Here is a 22,707-nt window from a genome sequence, read left to right as displayed (position 1 = left end):
CTTCGTGCCGTTCTGCAGCCGCGTCGATCAGCTGCTGGATCCGTCTTGTCATGTAGGGGAGCTCATCGGCTCCCAGCCCATTGAGCTCTTCTGCGGCCGCCTGAGCGGCTCGCAGATTCTCGAGCGGGGTGGCGTAGACGGGGCGATCTGCCCCCAGCATGCTGGCGACGGCCGCGCCGCGCTTCTGGACGAAGCCGGCTCGGCTCGGGCCGCTAGGCGGCGGCGTACCGAAGGCGGCGCGGTCGACTTCGCGCTGGTGGGCCTCGGTGAGGCGTCTCATGGAGGCTATCTTCTGGCCTTCCGCGATGAGGGCGAGGCGGCGTGCCTCCAGGGTCTCGGCGTCGGCGTCGGCCGGGATGGGGACGGAGAGGTCGTGCATCGCCGCTTGCAGGGCGTCGTGGGCGTTCTCGCCCGAGTTGGCGACGTGGCTGATGACCAACACTTCGGTGACAGCGCTGCTGCCACTGTCAGCTCGAGGGAGAGGATCGTCGAAGACCACCACGTCGGAGGGGTAGGCATCGAGCGATGCCGTGTCGGAGTCGACGAGCATCGGGTCGGTGGAGCCGACCGACTCCACATCTGCAGCAGGCTCGCTGGAGACGTGAAGCTGGTCGAGGAGGCTGACGAGGCGGCTCTCGGGGTAGTCCGTGCCTGCGTCGGACGCAGGCTCGTCGGAGATGCGAGTCTCGCCGAGAAGATCGGCGAGGCAGCTCGCTGCGCAGGCGTCGTCGACGCCTTGCAGCGCGTCGAGGCAAACGCCATCGGGCGCAGCAGGCTGGCTGCGCTCGCGGGGGAGGAAGAGGGTTCCCGTCCAGAACAGGTCTCCGGACGACGGTGCACCTGGCCCCACGGTGGGCGCCAAATGTCGGGTGGTAGGTGCGACATATGCCAACGGGTGGCTTATCATTGTGGGTGCCAATAAGACGTCGCCGGTGCCTGGAAACGGGATGAGGCGAAGACATGCACGCCGGCGGATCTTACCCAGGTTCGGGGCTCTCCGAGGAGATAACACCCCTAGTCCTGCTCTGCGGGGTCTCCGCATGATCACTAGATCAGGAAAAGTAGCTACAATCGCTCCTAGAGCTGTTGGGTTCAAGGGAGAAGAAGAACAAGGCTAGCTCTTGCTTCTCTCTCTCTATGGTGTGTGTGTAATGCTAAGAAGCCAACCCTTTGCATGGGTGCCCCGGGGGGTTTATATAGGCCTACCCCCCGGGGGTACAATTGTAATCCGGCTGGGCACTGGTCCCAGCCGTCAGTGTCTACGCTCGCCGGCTTCTCCGCCGGCTGTTGGGGCCCGCCGACTGGTGGGTCCCGCCGGCTGCCGGCCTCTTGGTCGACAGGCCGGCCCCACCGCCTAGGGTCTTGTCGGCGGCTGCTTACTGTAGCCTCGCCCCTGATGACGAGGGCTTCGTTGAGGTAAGCGTGGCTACAGTGGGCCGCCTCGAGGGCTCTCACTGTAGCCTTACCTCGTCTTGTCTCCTTAATGTGGCACATGCTTCGAGGGAGGGGGTAGCCGGCTTCTGGGGGCCGGCTACGCCCTTGGCCGACTGGGGGAGGCCGGGCCGCCTTCGCGCCTCTCTCTGGCTGAAGGGGCCCGCCGCCCGTGGGCCGTACTGGCGTCTGCCGTGGGTGACGTCGAGGCTAGCATGGCTACAGTGCCGAGCCGGACGGGAGATGGTCGTCTCGTACGGCGTCCTGTGGCCATGCCTGCCTTGGGCTTCGGGGGTAGTGGGCCGCACTGTGGCCATACCCCGTCTTGTCACTGTTATGTGGGCGTAGCTTTGGTGGTTGCGGTCTTGGCCGGCTTCTTGGAGTCGGCGTTCTTCATGGCCGGCCTCTGGGAAGTCGGCATCCTCTATGGCCGGCTTCCTGGAGTCGGCCACCCCGTGGTTATCCTGGGGGGAGGTTGCTGAGGCGGGGTCGCCTTTCGTGAGTCGGCTTCAGAGGTAGCCGGCCAGGGAAGGCGGTCCAATGCTTGGAGTGCTTGAAGGCCCAAAGACCTGATAATTTTTTGGAAGAGCCAGCGGCAGTCGGTTTGGCTACCCGTGGCCATTTACTCCGACAACACCTGTGGCACACCGGTGTAAATATGCTTCGCTTGTGGTATAGCCTGATGTCCAACGGATCTCACGACTTCAGTTCCGTGTGTATCTTTGCATGTCCTCACGTTTTCACGTTTTCACAAAATTCATATTTTGTGTGGACTTGGCTTTGTATGTATGTGAATCACAGGTTGAACCTGGATTCCTCAGACTGAGTTATGGAGCAACTACCTGCAGTAGTGTCCCATTGTCAAAAGCCATCTTGGAACTATACTAAGTTCATGAATGAACTATATGATTCAACATCTTCTTTGTCGCTTCTAAAGCGTCAACATACTTAGCCCTTGTTATAGAATTCGCCACAGTAACTAGTTTGAACAAATTCCAACTAACTGTGCCACCACATTGTGTGTTACACAAAACCCTGAATTTAAATCGAAAATCGCATGGAGAAAGGATGAAGACTGTATCGATGTAACATTTTACAACGAACTCTTCATGATCTCTGCTTGCGAGAAAACCATGTCATCAGTACTTACTCTAGTACTCTGTGACATCTTTCACTGTTGTCCCATGATCAGTAATTTGATCACTTTGGTATCCATACTCGCAACACCTTGGGAGTATCGGACATATCTGGTTGTTTTACATACCATGGAATACATGATTAATCCAAACACAAAAGTGTGTGGAATCTGCATCATGTATTTTACTCATCAGTGTTTTGGGACACCGAGTCTTGCAAAAACTCTTTCCATGTGACTTTGGCAAGAATCACTCCTTGGCGTTTTAAATGCTAAACGGTTTTAGCATCTTGTCAATATGTATTCATTGCTTAGCCCCATTAGGTAAATCTATCTCCATAGGTCATCATGCCTAATATTGAGGCTATTTAGCCTAAGCACTTCATCGAAAAACTATTTTCAAATGAAGTCCTAATTTGTGTCAAGAAATTTATTTCCAATTACCAATGTGCCAAGCACATAAGGTTTTTAGAAATATTATTACGCTCCCACTTACTTTCTTGAATTACAAGCATCTTCATTACCCATTGATGAAGTCAAAACCCCTTTGACCATTTCATCAAAACACGAAGATTCCAACTCCATTTTGCTCTCTTCTGTCCATTGCTGGAACTCTGAAGTTTGCATACCTACTAGCATCCTCTGGATCGACAAATTACTTTGGACTGTATCATATACAAGTCCTAGCTTTCATTTCCATCAGATGGAAATCCTTTTATCATCCATGTTTCATATCTCATGATTGAAATATGTATTAATGGCTAGTTCAACCCGAACCGACTTTAAGCATCGCTACGATGAAAACAACCTCATCGTAGTCAACTCTTGAACTTGTTATTTCAACAAGTCGAGCTTTATGGATAAAACATTTTATCCGTATCAGTTTTAAGTTCCATAAATATTCGTTAGACTCTAAGTCTTCCGAAAGGTGTATCAAGGTTTTAATCTTGAATCACATATATGGAAACTAACTCGGGTTGTATTGGCATTTAGCCAATTCCGGAGTCAGGGCCCATCAACGCTTCCTTGTGTATCGTAGGTATAATGTTGTCTAACAACAATATCTCGTTTGCGCACCTGAGAGGTTTGCACGAGCCTTGCCTACGTGGTTCAGCTGCAAGTTCGACCGAAGTTCATACATTTTATTGTAGAGACTTCCGTATCAGTCGCAGTAGGAAACTCTGGAATTACTTCCAAGGTCTCTTTCCTTTGATCTGATGACATAGATACTGTTTATCTTGTCGAGTTGCACTATTCTCCCACTCACCTTTTTGAAAGAACCATTCTCTTTAAAAGCACACCGTTTTGCGGCAAAACTATTTGCCTCGGTATAGTGAGGGAGGAATACCAAACATTTTGGTATAACCTACAAAGTAGCACTTGTCTGATTTGGAATAGGTTTGTAACCTTTTACACAAGCCCCATATTCCAAATGTTAAGAAAAGATATAACATGGTTGGGCGTACCATACCATGGCTTCATTTCAACAGACCCGATGTAGCTCTTTTAAGTGTAAAAGCCGCAGTCTCTAAAGCATCACTTTAAAAGGGATAATGGCAAATTTATTTATGTCATCTTTGACCTTACCATGTCATAAATGGTTTGATTACATCTCCATGGACTTTCCACTTGCAGTGGTGTTCCGGGAGGTGCAGGTTATGAAACCCCTTTCACAACTCATCAGACATTCGCTAAACATGTAACTCAAATATTCCTTTGTGCAATCAAATTGCAGAAACATAATTTTCTTGTTACAATAACTTCTACTTCATTTTTGAAAACCTTTCGAATGATTTCAAAAGATCCAGACTTACGTCTCATCAAGTAAATATCCATATATCTACTTGAGTCATTTCTGAAGATAAATAAATCCACCACTAACAACACTTATCGGACTACACACATCAAATGTATGATCACTAATAAGTTTGTTGTTCGTTCCTTATGGCCTGTGAACGGTATTTTAGTCACTTCACTTTTCGGAGGAAAGTTGCAAGTGTCAGATGATTCAAAATCAAAAAGACTTCAAAATCCATCATAATGGAATTTTCCATGCGGGTTTCTCCAATGTGACCAAATGTAGTGCCACACTTGTGTGGTATTCTTTTAGTCTTGCGACATTTTGCGTCAGTGTTATGGATGTATCATATTACCCTCAATATTCATAACATACATGCCATCTTGGATGGAAGCATGGCCCTTCATGTTATTCATAATACTTAACAACAATTGTTGTTTTTATGAACAACTCTTTTGCAGCAAACATTGTGCAATGGGCTAGAGTGTATGAAACTCTAAAATGAATTATGAAAGTAAACCCAGAGGTATTGTATTATTATCAATATAACATACATCTCATTCATAATGAAAGTATGGCCCTTGTGTTATTCATAACATCGAACATAAAAAGTTCTCTTATGAACAACCTTCTTGCAAGATACCTTATGCAATGGGCTAGAGTTTGTAAAACTCTAAATGAATTATGAAAATAAATACAGACGGCAATACACCGATGGAAGGTATAGTAACATTTACTATGTTCCCTGTGTATACCTTAACCTCATTTCAGGCTAGTCTTTTTAGGCCATAGTAGCTCTTACATTGATTCGTAACAGAATGCAATCGAGCGGGTATCTTTGTGATTAACTCACAATACCCAAGAATTAGTGATTAACATGTTTAACCATAATTCGCAAGAACTATATCTTTGACTAGCCTACTATACATCAAAAACTTGTATGACATTCATACATGAGCTGAATATTCCAGTCATCTTTCTTTCTGCCTTTATACTTCTAACAGTTTAACTTTTAGTATTTCTCCTACTCACAAAAGAAGCACCCAACTTAAGAGTGGCGTTAGCCCCGGACTTCCTAGGCGTGTAAGTCATACTAACACCCTTTGGACACTTCCTTTCTCTTTAACTTGTTGTTTTATTCACCTTTCATTATATGACAGGCGTTCTTTTGGATCTTTTTCCCAACAGTCAAATGCATAGTAAACACTTCTACTAATACTTGCAAACAAACATTGCTTTGTTTGTATCTGAAAATAATTTTCAGTTCCATGAATATCATAAAACTATCCCAACTTTCGAAGTTTGGGTTTCATGGAAGCAAACATATTCCACTTGACCGTAATAGAATTCTAGCTTTTGGATCGATGGACGAGAGTCACATGATCCATAGCATTAGCGGGAGGATACAGAAAGCATGCGATAGGACAAAGTCCTTCTCGGCACTTTTGAGGACAATCCTCATATTACGTTACCAATCGTAAAGTTTTAACCAGATATTTAACAGCTATTCAATTTTAACAGGGAAGGTGGAAATCGCGAGCCATTATTCTACAACTATTTTGCAAGAAACACTTAGACAGTGTTCATAATTAATTGCACTGAGAATTAAACATGTTAATTCAACAGTGCGCTCCCACTCAAATCAATATCTCTCATAATTAATTTTGAGTGATACAAGATCCAGACTTCAATTCATCGCCATAGAATCATCATCTCATAACGGAATTTTAATCGGTAGGCCAACTTGCCGATCACATCTCTATGTGACTCTTGCTCATCTTTCGATGCGTGTGTTCCGAGCTCAGGACGATCCTGCCATGAACGTCAAGACAACCAAGTGATCTTGCTGCGAGGTCTGACCTCACCCGCCTCACACTTCTCTAATCGTTCGTACCCATGCATCCATGGCGCACCCCGAAAAGATAGGTTCGTGACGGTGCTACACTTGGGAGAACACTAACTACTTGATATTTTAAGTGAGAGATCACCCTAATAAAAAGCGACTACCGCGCAATCAAGAAGGGTGCATCATAAGGGATAAACATCTCAGGCAATTCATAATAGCATGATATGGTATAGCCCTTTCTGACGGAGAAGTATTTCATTTCTTCGTCTTCGGCATTCGCGTCGGTGTTCACCTTCACGAAGATTGCCACCACCTTGTCGATGCACCAGATAATATTGCTATCTCTATAGCTAATAAAATAAGTGCATTACTTAAGGTTGACACGCAGGTCATTAAAGTGACAATCATATGGCTCCAACCATCATGCCGAATCATGACACGCAGGTCATGTTAATTACATCATATAATCATCTCATACATAATCAAATTGAATATGAGCATTGCTATACCACATCACATGCACATCCTGCAAAACCAAGTTAGACGCCTCTAATCGGTTTATGCAAAATTTATTTTACGTGGCTTCTAAGGTTTTGACTTAAACCGCAGCTACCAACGTTTTATCATCAAGTATGATTATTCAAGTTGCTAGATTAACATCTCGGGGTGTATGAAACACGAGATAATTAAATCTCGAGCCCCATACTAAACTTCGTCATACGCATGACCCCCGTGCAGATAATATCTGCAATGCCCTTTCATCTGCGAGTTTCATCTTTCTTTTGACTACGGCAGAACCCAAAGAACTGATAGCACTTCCATGATCAATCAGGATCACGGATTGCCAGAACTTTGTCAAATTCCACCATGCTGTCTCGAGATTGAACAAACGCAAATTCTAGGGAAGCAACAAGAACGTCGGGTAACAGATTTCATCTGTCACCCGCATAAATAATTTTCAGCAATAGATCTCATCTACTACCTAATTATATTATGCAATACCCATACATCTCCATGTATTCTAGATCGAAACCTGCATCTACGCATAGCACGGCTCTTGATGCCACTGTAGGGTAACGCAGCAGAAAACAAAAATTTCCGACCTACGCACCAGCCCAGGACCACTATGGAGACTGCATACAAGGTTTGATCTTTTTCGTTACCGACTCGTAGCGCAGCGGGAAGTAGAGTCGATGACGATCGGCGGTGCAGATCCCCGCAGCTAGGATTTACAACCTCCCAACCGCGAGGATGTATACCCTCATCTGCTCCTCAGACAGCCCTCCGGGAGGCGGTCGAACAGCCCCCCCTCCGGACGGTGTCGCGGCCAGCCCTTCGGGAGGACCTTCGAAACTCGAACGGTCACTCGGACAGCCCTTCGGGAGGACCTTCGAAACTCGGACGGTCGCACGGACAGCCCTTCGGGAGGCACTCACGAACTAAGACCGAAACTACGATCTCTCTACAGAGTTGCACACATACGGTGTCATCTATCCGGCAGGGCTTCGCCGTCCAGAACTAGTTCCTGCCGGAACCCAGACAGCCTTACGGCTCTACGAAACTCTTTTCGTGGGAGGGAGAGAAGAAGCCAGATAATGCATGGCATGTGTATGAGAGCAAGGGATGAAGAGATGGCAGCCCTCACCTCCTCTATTTATAGGAAAACCAAGGGGTAATGTGCCTCCACAAATTACCAAAAACCCCCATGCATTAGGTCACACATGAGGGTGTGAAGGACAAAATGGGATGCCATGTGGAGCTCCAAGGAGCTCCACCACCCATGGCCGGCCACCCCTAGGGGCCCCCCAAATGGGGTTCCTCCCTTGTAAGCCACTTCCTTCTAGAACTTTGACCAAGTCCAAAAAGGTGGCTCTCCAAAAATATCCCAAAAAGCACTTTCACTATTCATGACGACATTTTTCAGCGTCCGTTCGAACTGAAAATATTTATCTGGGCTGAGAACATTTCCAGTACCCACTAAAATGATTTTCAACGCGTTCCGAAACAATTCGGTTAGGATTTTTTTCTCTGCGAACCATTGGTGGTCCTCCGGAATTTCGGTTTTTATCTCAGAAAATTCCAAAAAGCTTCCAGAATGATTCTGGCATCCTCCAAGAATTATCAGGCATGTGCCGAAACCAATTTGACTTAATGGTGTATCCCGAAACAACTTTTCGGTATCATCGAAACTTATCCGATGACCTCTCTCTGCGGTACGATTCCGCTGTCCGAAACTTTTCGGTGATTTTCTCTCAGACTCCCTGTCTAGTATTCAACAGATAGATGGCCCTTAAGCGTGTGACCCTATAGGTTCAGTGAAGTATAGACATGACCCGGAACCCCTTCCAATCAATGATCAACATCGGAGGCGTGGACACCCATATTGACCCCTATACCCACACGAATAAATATTCGAGTGAACCTCCAGTTGCCGTGTGCTATTCCTGTTGCTTCGCGATATGTTACAAATACCCAAGGTGAGATTTATTGCATCCCCGTGGGCCAACACTTTGTCCACTATGCAAGTTACCTCGTTACCGGTTTTGTTCTCTTTTCTCGTTTCGTGTTTCCGGCATCCCCGTGATCAAATCACAAAGTGTCTGGCCAGACGATGATGGACACTGTAACACGGAGTGGGCCCGAGTATATCTCTCCATCATCGGAGGAGTAAATCCCAATCTCGAGCTATCAAGTTACTTAACATACTTTCCCATGAACCCGTAAGCCGCCGTAATAGCCATCCAGTTACGGATGACGTTTAACAAACCCCAAAGTTCATGAAGCAAGCATGAAGAAACTCGATACTCTCATGGTCTAAGGAATTATGCAAACATTAACTATCTCTGTGTTATTAACCAATAACTTGTGACGAATGTATCTCATAGCATAACATCAATTCGGGTCGATTCAACACAAATGTCCTTCCTGACATTGTGCCCTCAAAGTTGCTTGGCATAGACATGCCCATGATTGGGAAAACATAATCATCATGCAACACTTGAGCTAGTCTTAGAGGCATGACTAGGAATACATTTTACCGTTTATTATTCCACACGTGCATATGGGTTCTCCCCAGAGCCTTTATGGATATACGGGCTCGGGAACCACAGCAGTTATAGCATGGAACATAAACATAATTATGAACAGGGAGATAATCAATAACATTTATTATTGCCTCTAGGGCATATTTCCTATAGATAAGGCGAGCCTGGATGATCTCGATTAGGGAAATGAATATATTGTTCTAATATTGTTCTTATGAAGTTGAACTATCTATATGTTGTACTGTGCTATTTTCCGGTAGCTATCATACGGTGATGTTAAAATATATCTATGTGCCTGATATGAAATTGGCAAACAACTTTTCGATATGAAATGTGAATTTGCGTAATACTGGAATTATTAATTGTAAACTAATAAACCTGCTAAATGGGTCATGGAACTTTGCAAACGGTTCTAGAAGTAAAAGCACTTGTGATGGATAGCCCAATGCCACATAGTTTTCTTCATCAAATCGTGTGTGATGTAGTTGATAAAAGCAAACGATTAACCAAGGCAGAGCGTGTGTGATAGTTACACGTATCACACACGAGCCTATACATAAACATGTGTGGGATGTACATACGAACGAAAACGTGTTCCCTGGATTGACTGTGTGGGATGTACATACGAAGGGAAATGTTTTCCCTGGATTGACTGTGTGGGAAGTACATACGAACGGAAACGTTTTCCCTGGATTCACTGTGTCGGATGTACATGAGAACGGAAATGTTCTCCTTGGATTGACGGTGTGTGATATACATATGAACGGATTTTTTTTCTAGGATTCACCGTGTGGGATGTACATACGAACGGAAACAATTGGGTTTTGATGCCTCGCCCGATCGCACATGACCTCATTTTGCCCCAGCTTAGGTGCTAGGAGGGCCTATCCCCGATGGTTTCTGGGTCGTGTGGGAAGGATCCCCCTATCGCCCACACTCACTTGGCGATGGTTCCAAATGCCGTCGCGGAAAGGGGTTAAAATCGTTTGTATAGCACTGACGCGTACCAGTGGTAACTCTTTTTGCGGTGTCTTTGTTGGGATCCGATGAACTTTGAGTTTATGATCAGATCTATGTTTTTATCCATGAAAGTTATTTGAGTCTTTTGATATCTTATATGCATGATTACTTATAGCCTCGTATTTCTTCTTCGAATCTTTGGTTTAGTTAGGCCAACTAGATCAATTTTTCTTGCCATGGGAAGAGGTGCTTTGTGATGGGTTCGGTCTTACGGTGCTTGATCCCAGTGACAGAAGGGGAACCGACACGTATGTATCGTTGCTATTAAGGATAACAACATGGGGTCTATTTCTACATAAATATATCTTGTCTACATCATGTCATTGTTCTTATTGCATTACTCCATTTTTCCATGAACTTAATACACTAGATGCATGCTGGATAGCGGTCGATGTGTGGAGTAATAGTAGTAGATGCAGGCAGGAGTTGGTTTACTAATCTTGGACGTGATGCCTATATAATGATCATTGCCTGGATATCATCATGATTATTTGAAGTTCTATCAATTGCCCAACAGTAATTTGTTTACCCACCGTATGCTATTTTTCTCGAGAGAAGCCCCTAGTGAAATCTACGGCCCCCGTGTCTCTTCTTAATCATATTTTCCTTCGAGATCTATTTTTGTTTGATTTTATTTCAGATCTACTAATCCAAAAATACCTTGCTGCAATTTTTATTAATTTATTTTATCTCGCGTTCCCACGAGATCTATTTATCCAAACTACTACAATTTTACCTATCTTTTTACCTGTGAGGGATTGACAACCCCTCTCCTACGTCGGGTTGCAAGTATTTGTTCTTTGTGTGCAGGAGCTGTTTATGTGGTGTTTCGTGGTTCTCCTACTGGTTCGATAACCTTGGTCTCATCACTAAGGGAAATACCTACCATTGTTGTGCAGCATCATCCCTTCCTCTTTGGGAAAATACCGACGTAATTCAAGCAAACATCAAAAGGAATTTCTGGCACCATTGCTGGGGAGACATCATCAACATCTACCAGGTTCCTAATCAGAAATCTCATCTCCTTTCAATTTACATTATTTGCCTCTCGTTTTCCTCTCCCCCACTTCACAAAAATAGTCATTTTATTCGCCCTCGTTTTTGTTCGCCTTTTTTCGTCAGATCTGTTTTTGAGTGCAATCTTATTAGACTACCTTTTGACGTTATGGATAGTTCCTCTTCTATTGCTTGCACTTCCGAGAACGAGGTTCTCAGCTTTAAACAAAGGGGAGGGGAGAATTTAAAAGATGCTTGGTATAGGATTTGCAATGCTCATAATAGATCTATCCGTAAGCAATCTACCGTTGTTCTTCTTCGCTGTTTTTATGTGGGCATCACCACTTGGTATAGATTCGTCCTTGATATGATAACCGGTGGAAATTTCTTGATGTGTCCCTCTCTTGATGCTTTTAATGCTATGGGAAATTTAGTGGGTCACCACTGCTTATGATTAATGAAACAACTTTGACTCTCGAGCATGTTATGGAAAGACTAGATGCTATTGAAAAGAAAATGCTTACCAAAGAACATTTTGAAAACTTGGATAAGAAGATGCATAATTTTGCTACCAAATTTGGGTCAAAAGCGGGAGAAGTTTTTAAGTTGTTAAAAGAAAAGGGGACTGATAATACCCAAGTGCAAGTCATCATCGTAGCAATTTCCAAAGGTGGAAGTGATAAGTATGGAGTGTCGAACCCACAAGGAGCTAAAGGTAAGATCAATATTCTCTCAAGCCCTATCTGCCACTGATACGACTCTACATACACCGAACGATTGCTTTCAACTAGAAACGAGAAATAAAACTACGCTGTGGGTATGAAGAGGATAACTTTGCATGATATCGGAGAGCTAAAATATAAAAGTAGGTGATGTTATCATAAAGTTAGAATATATTACTAAATATTATAAATAGCGAGTGTGGAATAATGATGGATCGGTGTGCGAAATTATCCTAGGCAATTGTTAACAAGACCGGTAGTCGTCATTGCAATTTCATATGAGGGAGAGGCATAAACATACTTTCTCTTCTTGGATCATATGCACTTATGATTGGAACTCTAGCAAGCATCCACAACTACTAAAGATCATTAAGGTAAAACCCAACCATAGCATTAAAGTATCAAGTCCTCTTTATTCCCATACGCCATGTCCCACCAATCTGTGTTTGTGTTTCAGTCACTCACGCAATGCAGACATTAAGTAAACCATGGACATATTGCAACACCCTACAACGGGAATCCCTCACGCTTGCACGACATGGAGGGCACCATAGGACAGCACCAAAATAAAACATACAACTCATACCAATCTAGATCATCAATCAACCAAAAGATAAAGGATATCTACTCAAAACATCATAGGATGGCAACACATCATTGGATCATAATATGTGGCACAAAGCACCATGTTCAAGTAGGGATTATAGCGGGGTGCGGGAGAGTGCACCGCGTAAAAGAGATGAGGATGGTGATGATGATGGTGATGTTGATGAAGACGATCACCGCGACGATGATTCCCCTCCCGATTGCACTCCGGCGCCACCGAGAGAGAGGAGGAGAGGTCCTCCCCCTTGTGCTTCCTCCTCCATGGCCTCCCCCCTGGATGGGGAGAGGTACTCCCTCTGGTCCTTGGCCTTCATGGCGATGATGGCCCCTCCGAGATCCTCCTCCATGGCCTCCGGTGATGATGGCCCCCTCCGACAGGGTGCCAAAGAGGGCCTAGATTGATTTCTCGTGGCTACAGGGGCTTGCGGCGGCGGAACTTCCGATCTAGGTTAATTTCTGGAGGTTTGGGTATTTATAGGAGAGATTGGCGTCGAGAACAAGTCAGGGGGCCCCACGGGTAGTCCACGAGGCACAGGGGCGCGCCCAGGGGGGTGGGCGCGCCCCCACCCTCGTGGGGCCCACGGGACTCCCCTCTGGTAGATTTTTGTTCTAGTATTTTTTATATTTTCCAGAAAAAATCCCCGTTGATTTTCAGCGCATTCCGAGAACTTTTATTTCTGCACAAAAAGAACACCACGGTAGTTCTGCTGAAGAAAGCATCAGTCCGGGTTAGTTCTAATCAAATCATACCAAAATCATATAAAACTATTGTAAACATGGCATGAATACTTCATAAATTATAGATACGTTGGAGACGTATCAGCATCCCCAAGCTTAATTGCTAATCGTCCTCGAGTAGGTAAATGATAAAAGAAATAATTTATGAAGTGTGAATGCTAGCAAATGCATAAGTTTGATCAATGATAATTTCAATCACCTTTTCTAGCATCATTATATGTCATAACAGTAGCTCATCTCATAAAACTTTTCATGATCAAGTAACAAGCTATTCACATGTTAAAGTATAGATCATAAACTTTCTTGAAACTAACAAACTATATTCTCAGTCATCAAACAATTGCAATTTATCTTATTTTCAGGAAGGGTATATGTCAGAGCTTTGATTTAGCAAACTCCACATACTCAACAATCATTTAATCTTTCACAATTGCTAACACTCACGTGATATTTGTGGGTTCAAAGTTTTAATCGGACATAGAAAAAGATAGGGGCTTATAGTTTCGCCTCCCAACCTTTTACCTCAAGGGTAAAGTCAACAATAATACTTCATGATAACTTACATCCAATTGGATATATATATCAGGATCTTTCCAACACAATGCGCTTGCCAAAGGGTAAATTGTAAAAAGGAAAGGTGAAGATCACCATGACTCTTGTATAAGGTAAAAGAAAAGAATAAAAGATAGGCCCTTCGCAGAGGGAAGCAGAGGTTGTCATGTGCTTTTAAGGTTGGACGCACAAAATCTTAATGCAAAAGAACGTCACTTTATATTGCCTCTTGTGATAGAGACCTTTATTATGCAGTCCGTCGCTTTTATTTCTTCCCTATCACAAGTTCGTATAAAGCTTATTTTCTTCGCACTAATAGATCATGCATATTTAGAGAGCAGTTTTTATTGCATGCACCGATGAAAACTTACTTGAACGATCTTACTCAATCCATATGTAGGTATGGTGGACTCTCCTGGAAAAACTAGTTTAAGGGATATTCAGAAGCACACACTACAGGAATCAGCTACTTTGCCGTCTGCCACGGCAGACGGCAAAGGCAAGGATGGCGGACGGCAAAGGCCTTTGCCGTCTGCCGCGGACGGCAAAAGGCTCCGGCAAAGTAGGCTACGGTAAAGAGCTTCTTTGCCGTCTGCTTTCCGAAGCGGACGGCAAAGGGGCCTTTGCCATCAGCGGCGGACGGCAAAGAAAGCCGACGGCAATAAATTCGCTGTTAGTCCGTTAGGCGTCTAACGGCAGCCTTTGCCGTCCGGCGCTGACGGCAAAGAGCATCAAGCCTTTGCCATCTGCCACTGTAGGCAAACTGACCAAATGGGTCAGCTGCCAGGAAGCACAGGTGGTTGCCACGTGGCTTCTTTGCCGTCCGCGGCGGACGGCAAAGAGCCCGTTGCCGTCGGTGGCAGCCGGCAAAGAGCCTGCATTGCCTCTTTTTTCTGTTTTTCTTATACCCAACCATTTTCATAGCAAATAGATGATACATATATATTTTTCACATGGCAAGTTCACAGAAAACATATGAGATGTCCAACACATATAATTTCATCATACATGCATAGTTCCATCAACCATACATAGCAAGTTCCACATACATGCATCCAACCATACATATTACAATAGTGTCATCCTACCATACATGCATAGTTCATCGATACAAAAGAAACATAGTTCATCGAAACAAGCACTCCATCTATAAAAGCACAAATGGAAAAGAAGCACTCCATCCATGCAAGCTTCCGTGAATTAAATCAAATCTGCAAAATGATAAACAAGATGTTAGAAAAAGAAGAAGAAAATGAACAAGAAGAAGAAGACGACTATAAGAAGTAAGCATAATTAAGTAAAATGGAGCTAACCTAGAAGAAAATGAAGAAGAAGAATAAGAAGAAGAAGACTAGAAGAAGACTAGAAGAATACTAGAAGAAGAAGAAGACTATAATTAAGCTTATTATGTAAACTTGGTCATTTTGTGCTAACATAAGTAATTTTGGAGTTAACCTATAGGAAACTAAGCATATTAGAGATAACATAGCATATTAGAGCCAACTTAGGTAAAATGGAGCCAACCTAGCTAATTATGCCATCTTTGAGTGAACTAAGCATATTAGAGCTAACTTATGTCATCTTGGAGAAGAAGAAGAAGAAGACTATAATTAAGCTTATTATGTAAACTTGGTCATTTTGTGCTAACATAAGTAATTTTGGAGCTAACATATAGGAAACTAAGCATAGTAGAGATAACTTAGCATATTAGAGCCAACTTAGGTAAAATGGAGCCAACCTAGCTAATTATGCCATCTTTGAGTGAACTAAGCATATTAGAGCTAACTTATAGCTAACTTATGTCATTTTGGAGAAGAAGAAGAAGAAGAAAATGAAGAAGAAGAAGAATATATGACATTTATGAGCTAATTTAGGTGAAATTGATCGTTTGTGAGCTAACCTAGGTGAAATGGATCGTTTATGAGCTAATCTAGGTAAAATGGGTCATTTTAGAGCTAACTTGGGTAAAATGCATCATTTTGGAGCTAACCTAGGTAAGATGGGTCATTTTGGAGCTAACCTAGGTAAAATTGGTCATTTTAGAGCTAACATAGGTAAAATGGATCATTTTGGAGCTAGTCTAGGTAAAATGGGTCATTTTAGAGCTAACTTGGGTAAAATTGATCATTTATGAGCTAACTAAGGTAAAATGGGTCATTGTAGAGCTAACTTGGGTAAAATGGATTGTTTATGAGCTAACTAAGCTAATTATGCTAAGGATAGGTCATTGTGGTAAGCATATTGGAGGAAATAAGGCTAAGTCTAGGTCTTTATGCATTTGTTAAGAAAAACACTAGAGAAACTTACCATGATCATGGAGGTGTAGGAGCGGGCTGGCTCGTGCCGGTAGCTGGAGAAGGATCGTGCGATGCTTGTCTGGAGTTACGCTGCACCAAAGATCATTTCAAATGTCTCGTTAGCATGATGACACTCAAATGTTAAGACTAGCAAGTAATGTCCACTCAAATTAAACTCACCGTGGTCCCAGGAGCAATCACTGGCATCGACAGAGCGGTCTGACCGGTCTTCTCGCACACAGACTGCGCATTTGGTTTTGACGACTCAGTCATACTAGTTAGTAATGAGACAAACACTACATGAATGTTTTGGCTAATCTGTAGAAGAAACTTACCACAAGGAGCTCGTACATGGCCCTTGCCTGCATGTCATTCCGTGCCCTCTCCTCCTCCAACATCTTTGTCGTCCTCTCCTCCAACTCCCGCTGCCTCTCCGCCGCCTCCGCCAGAAGATTCTCCGTCCTATCTCTCTCACTCTGTATAGCAGCCTGCAACACCACTCCTCGTTACCATTTGTAATCATTGATGGAAGCACACACAATGTAATGGAGAAAGATAGCTGAGTACGTATAACTAACCTTGATGGCGAGTTGGACTGGCCGTTCACGAGGCCTTATCTCAGGAGCAGAGCTCAACTGGCGCGCCTTGATCTCCGGGAGAGTGCTAGGACAACGGATAAGTCCATCTCCAATGGCTATGGAGCCATGGGACCTCCCACCACCAGATATCATCACCAGCTCTGGATCAATGGGACCCTGGCTCGGGTTAAAGTCCTCCCCTTCCTCGCCTTCCCCTCATCTCTATATTTCACGAGCTTGTCGGGGGAGGACATGTTGGTGAAGTTGTTTGCATCATCGAGGTCAGACGGAGAGAATGCCTTGACTTTCTTGAAAGAGGCAGTGTGGGCCATGGCATACAGGTCGTACACCTCTGGCACCTTATCTGCCTTATTGTAGCGTGCCTGAAAGAGAGAAACAAAGTAATTAGTAATTAAAGGGCTCAAGCTAGCATGATGAGTGAATTGCATGAATCATGAAGCAAACCACATACCCAGTTCCGCCCGAACTGATATAAGTTGGAGCTGCCTTGATGGTGTGGCACACCTTCCATTTGGGCACGTTTGTCCTTGGCTGCATTGTGGACGGCTAGCCATTCTTTTGAGCACCAGTCATTGACCAACACCTCCCAACAATCCATCCGATCCGCACACCATCTCGGAGGCGCCTAAGTTAGCAAATAGAAACTTGAGCGCTATGGCTATGAATTACTAAATGAAGGAAGTAAGTACAAGGCCTTAAGAATTACCTTCATGTACTGCTCCTTACTTAGGAACTTATCGCGGCACGCCGGCTTGGGCTTCTTGATACCACGCAAGGCGTAGTAGTCTCGAACAGCCTGCACCCAAGCCTCGTGCCGTAAGTTCTGTAGTAGGCGCTTGCAAACGTTCTCGATAACATTTGCCGCCTCCTCCTCGTATCCCTCCTCACACCTGTAGAATGTCTGCAATCAAATGAGACAATATTGATTAGTACAATTAATAAATAGCTAGTTGAAGATTTTTAAATGTGTAAAGGAGAAATTACCCAGAACTTTCTGATCACCACGTCTGCCCTCGTGTCGCACAAGACACCGTCGATATTCTCACCCGGCAGGGCCGGGGCAGCCAAGTATTGCTCCCAGCTCAATCCATGCTCTGGAAGCCGACCCTCACCAGGCAACATGACAAACCCCGGGAAGTTTTGCTGGCAAAGCACTCCAAGGACGGAGTTGGGCCGGCGGACACTATGATGGTGGTCCCAACCCCTACAGCATGACAAGGCCAACGCATTAGATATTTGAAGAAACGTGAATGCAGAAGGTACAAAAAGATTAAATGCACTTACCTCTCCCCATCAGGGTAAATCAACCACCTCTGCTCGCGGGTCGCCGGCACGGATGGGAGCCGTGTACAGCCACGCTGGTAGATGGTGCCCCCCCTCGTCCTCAATATTAGTCGGCTCCCAGCCATCATCAGCATGGCCACTTGGCCCCTCAGGCTCATCTGGCCAGGTACCCCATCCAGACGTGTGCTCCTCCGGGGTCTCGTGGGCCGAAGGCCCGTCGACCCGAGGCTCGTGGGCCGAAGGCTCGTGGACCGGAGTCCGTGTAGCCTCCTCCTCGTACGAGTCCACCCTAGCAGTCACGTGCTCGGGTGAAACAGCTGGGGGTGGCGGCGAGGAAGGTGCCCCAGCAGTCACCCTACCTCCTCTCCAGCGACCACGTGCTCCTCTCTTCTTCCCTCCCTTACCTCGTCCCGTGCTAGGCACCGCTGTCGACGAAGAAGGGCCCGGCGGTGTCGCCATACTGTCCAGCAACGCTCGGCGGAGAGGTGCGTGTGGAATGGAAGACCTCCCACCACGCGCCGACGTAGAAGGGGCCTCGGAGCGCTCCCGACCAGTGCCCACCATCTTTCAACACCTGCCATGACAAAGAGTAAATGAAATTAGTACAACATAAAAAAATACCGACATGAATAATAATATATGATGTTTTCATAACAAACTCAAAAAATATATATGATGTTTAAATCTACCCGATCAACACAATTATATATGATGTTTCTGATAACAAAATCGAAAAATATATGATGTCAGGGTGTCAGGGGTCGGGGTCGGGGTGTCGGGGTGGCGTGTCGGGGTCGGGGTGCCGTGTCGGGGTCGGGGTGCTGTTTCGGGGTCTGGGTGTCGGGGGTCGGGTTGTCGGGGGTCGGGGTTACGCATACTGATGATTCAAGACAGATATATAGCTAGCTATCAAGTTTCATCGGCACGAGCACCAGAACAGAGCAAATAATTAAGGGGGGAGGAGGACATGTCATTTGTGCTCACCCACGAACGAAGGGGCAGAGCTCGTCAAACGCACGGGGAGGTCGCCGAACACCAAACCTCGCAGCGATGAAACAACTGCACATTTAAATCTACCCGATCAACACAATTATATATGATGTTTTTCATACAAAAATCGAAAAATATATGACCTAACTCATAATTCACAAATATATGACCCCGTCGGCCTTTGGAAGGCCAAAGAGCAGCTTTCTGGGAGGTGTCGGGGTCGGGGTGCCGTGTCGGGGTCGGGGTGCTGTTTCGGGGTCGGGGTGTCGTGTCGGGGTCGGGGTGTCGGGGTGTGGTGTCGGGGTCGGGGTGTCGGGGTCAGGGGGTCGGGGTGTCGGTGTGTGGTGTCGGGGTCAGGGTGTCGGGGTCAGGGGGTCGGGGTGTCGGGGTCAGGGGGTCACGGGGTCGGGGTGTTTCCTTCTCTCCTTCTTCTTCTTTCCTTCTCTTCTTCTTCTTCTTCTTCTTCTTCTTCTTCTTCTTCTTCTTCTTCTTACCTTTCTTCTTTTTCTTTTTTCCTTCTCTTCTTCTTCTTTTATTTCTTCCTTATTTTCCTTTTTCCTCTTCTTCTCATCTTCTCCTCTTTTTCTTCTTCTTCTCCTCCTCCTCCTCCTCTTCTTCTTCTTCTTCTTCTTCTTCCCCCTTCTACATATTCTTCTTTTCTTCTTCTTCTTTTTTCATCTTTTTTCTACTTCTTATAATTATATAACTAATTAACTAAAACCCATGCACTAGTCTAATCTAATATAATCTAGCACTAAATCTAACACTAACACATATCTAGTCTAATCTAATAATTAAACAGCAAAAAAGAAAAAGAGAAGAAAAAAACTCACCGGAGATGGCGTTGGCCGGGGCTTCACAGCGGCAGGGTGGCGGTGGCGACGGGGACCGCAGGGCTTCGGGGCGGTGGCGCCGGGCCGCTGGGCAGGTGGTGTGGGCAGCGGGGCGCCGCGGCGGTGGGTTGTTCGGGCGGTGGGGCGCCGCGGCTATGGGCCGTTCGAGCGGTGGGGCAACGGGGCAAGGGGGCGGCAGCGGGTGGTGGGGCAAGGGGGTGGCGGGTGGTCGGGGCGACGGAGCGAGGGGCGATGGGTGGGCGGGTGGCGGGGCAAGGGGGCGGCGGGTGGCGGGGCAAGGGGGCGGCGGCGGGGGCGGCGGCGGGTGGCGGTGGTTGTCGAGGAGGAGACGGAAACAGAGAGATGGAGGGGCGGGGTGGGGCTCGGCCGTTAGTTAGGTTAGCTCTTTGCCGTCCGCCCCACCTCTGCCGTCCGCTTTCTTCTCTTTGCCGTCTGCTGGCAGACGGCAAAGAAGGGGGCCCGTTAAGTTTTTTATGATCAGCTCGTTAGCGGGGGCCACCTCTCTCTTTGCCGTCTGCCAGCTGACGGCAAAGATTCTTTGCCGTTCGCTAGCGGACGGCAAAGAGTTGGCTGATGGCAAAGACCTTCTTTGCCATCAGCCAGTTCGTTGCCGTCCGTTTTCCTGAAGCGGACGACAAAGACCTTCTTTGCCGTCAGCCAGCAGACGGCAAAGAACTGGCAGATGGCAAATAAGCTAATTCCAGTAGTGACAAGTAGTATCTCTACTTGGTGCAAAGAATTTGGCTAGCATGAGGGGGAAAGGCAAGCTCAGCATGTTGGATGATCCATGACAATATACTTTATTTCAGATATAAGAAAACATAACCCATTACGTTGTCTTCCTTGTCGAACATCAACCTTTTAGCATGTCATATTTTAATGAGTGCTCACAATTACAAAAGATGTCCAAGATAGTATATTTATATGTGAAATCTCTCTTCCTTCAATATTCTTTCATGAATTGTTCAAGTGACCAATTCTGCGCTTGCTAACTTTCAATAAGTTTACTACCTATACTTATTACGTGTGAAGTCATTACTTCCCATGGTATAAGCATATGAAACATATATAAATTCAGATTTATGATATTCAATTCATTCAACCATTTACTCATAGGATATACGTGAAACACGTGAGTAAATGACAGACTACTCCGAAAGATATAAGTGAAGAACACTGAGTAGTAAAATAATTAACTAGGCACGGGAGGATTCTTTTCCATTCAAGATTTCCGATCCAATGATTTTATTCAAACAGCAAGTAAAATTGAAAATACGCTCCAAGCAAAACACATATCATGTGACGAATAAAAATATAGCTCCAAGTAAAGTATACCGATAGTTTTGAAGACGAAACAGGGGATGCCTTCCGGGGCATCCCCAAGCTTAGGCGCTTGAGTCTGCCTTGAATATTACCTTGGGGTGCCTTGGGAATCCCCAAGCATAGGGTCTTTCCGCTCCTTATTCTCCTCATATCAATATCTCACCCAAAGCTTGAAAACTTCAATCACACAAAACTTAACGGAACTTCGTGAGATAGGTTAGTATGATAAAGAGTAAACCATTCACTTTGGTACTGTCAAAGACAAGGTTAATAATTGTTCTCACACAATGCCTACTTTACCATATCATTTCTACAATTTATATTGAGAAATATAAGCCATAGAAACTAGAAAACAAGCAAACTATGCAATGAAAACAGAATCTGTCAGGAACAGAAGAGTCTGTAATTATCTGAACAACAACCATACTTCTGCTACTCCAAAAATTATGAAATAAATTGGTGGACGTGAGGAATTTGTCTATTAATCTTCTTCAAAAAGAATCAACTGAAAAGCACTCTTCTGTAAAAAAAATGGCAGCTAATCCCGTGAGCGCAAAGTTTCTGTTTTTGACAGCAAGATCACATTAACTTTCACCCAAGTCTTCCCAAAGGTCTTACTTGGCAATTTATTGAAACAAATGCTATAAAACATGATTACTACAGTAGCTTAATCATGTAAACACACAAAGACAGCAAGGGTAGATATTGGGTTGTCTCCCAACAAGCGCTTTTCTTTAATGCCTTTTAGCTAGGCATGATGATTTCAATGATGCTCACATAAAAGAAAAGAATTGAAACATAGAGAGAGCATCATGAATAATATGACTAGCACATTTAAATCTAAACCACTTCCTATGCCTAGGGAATTTGTGAGCACATAATTTATAGTAACAAGAATGAACTAGCATAGGAAGGCAAAACAAGTATAACTTCAAAACTTTAAGCACATAGAGAGGAAACTTGGTATTATTGCAACTCCTACAAGCATAAATTACCCCCTCATAATAATTTTCAGTATCATCATGAATGAATTCAACAATATAACCATCCATAAAGCATTCTTTTCATGATCTACAAGCATAGAAATTTTTCTACTCTCCACATAAGCAAAATTCTTCTAATTCGGAATAGTGGGATCACTAATTCCTAAAGTTGACACTCTTCCAAACCCACTTTAGATGATAGTATTATTCATACTCCAAAATATAAGTGAAGTTCATGGAGCATTCTACAATTAATATAGACTAACCAATATCCAAGCTCAAAATATGTAAGTGAAGCACACGAAGCATTCTATAAAACCATACTCAAAAGATTTAAGTGAAGCACAAAGAGCAATTCTATAAGATCATACTTAAAAGATATAAATTAAGCACATGAAGTATTCTATAAATCAATGAAGGGCTCACTCATACTATCATGGTTCTTAAAGGAAAAAAACAAAAAAAATAAAGAACACAAATCATGTGAAC

Source organism: Triticum aestivum, chromosome 1D (assembly GCF_018294505.1).
Source record: "Triticum aestivum cultivar Chinese Spring chromosome 1D, IWGSC CS RefSeq v2.1, whole genome shotgun sequence".
NCBI classification, from domain to species: Eukaryota; Viridiplantae; Streptophyta; class Magnoliopsida; order Poales; family Poaceae; genus Triticum; species Triticum aestivum.
This window is presented reverse-complemented; position numbering follows the sequence as displayed.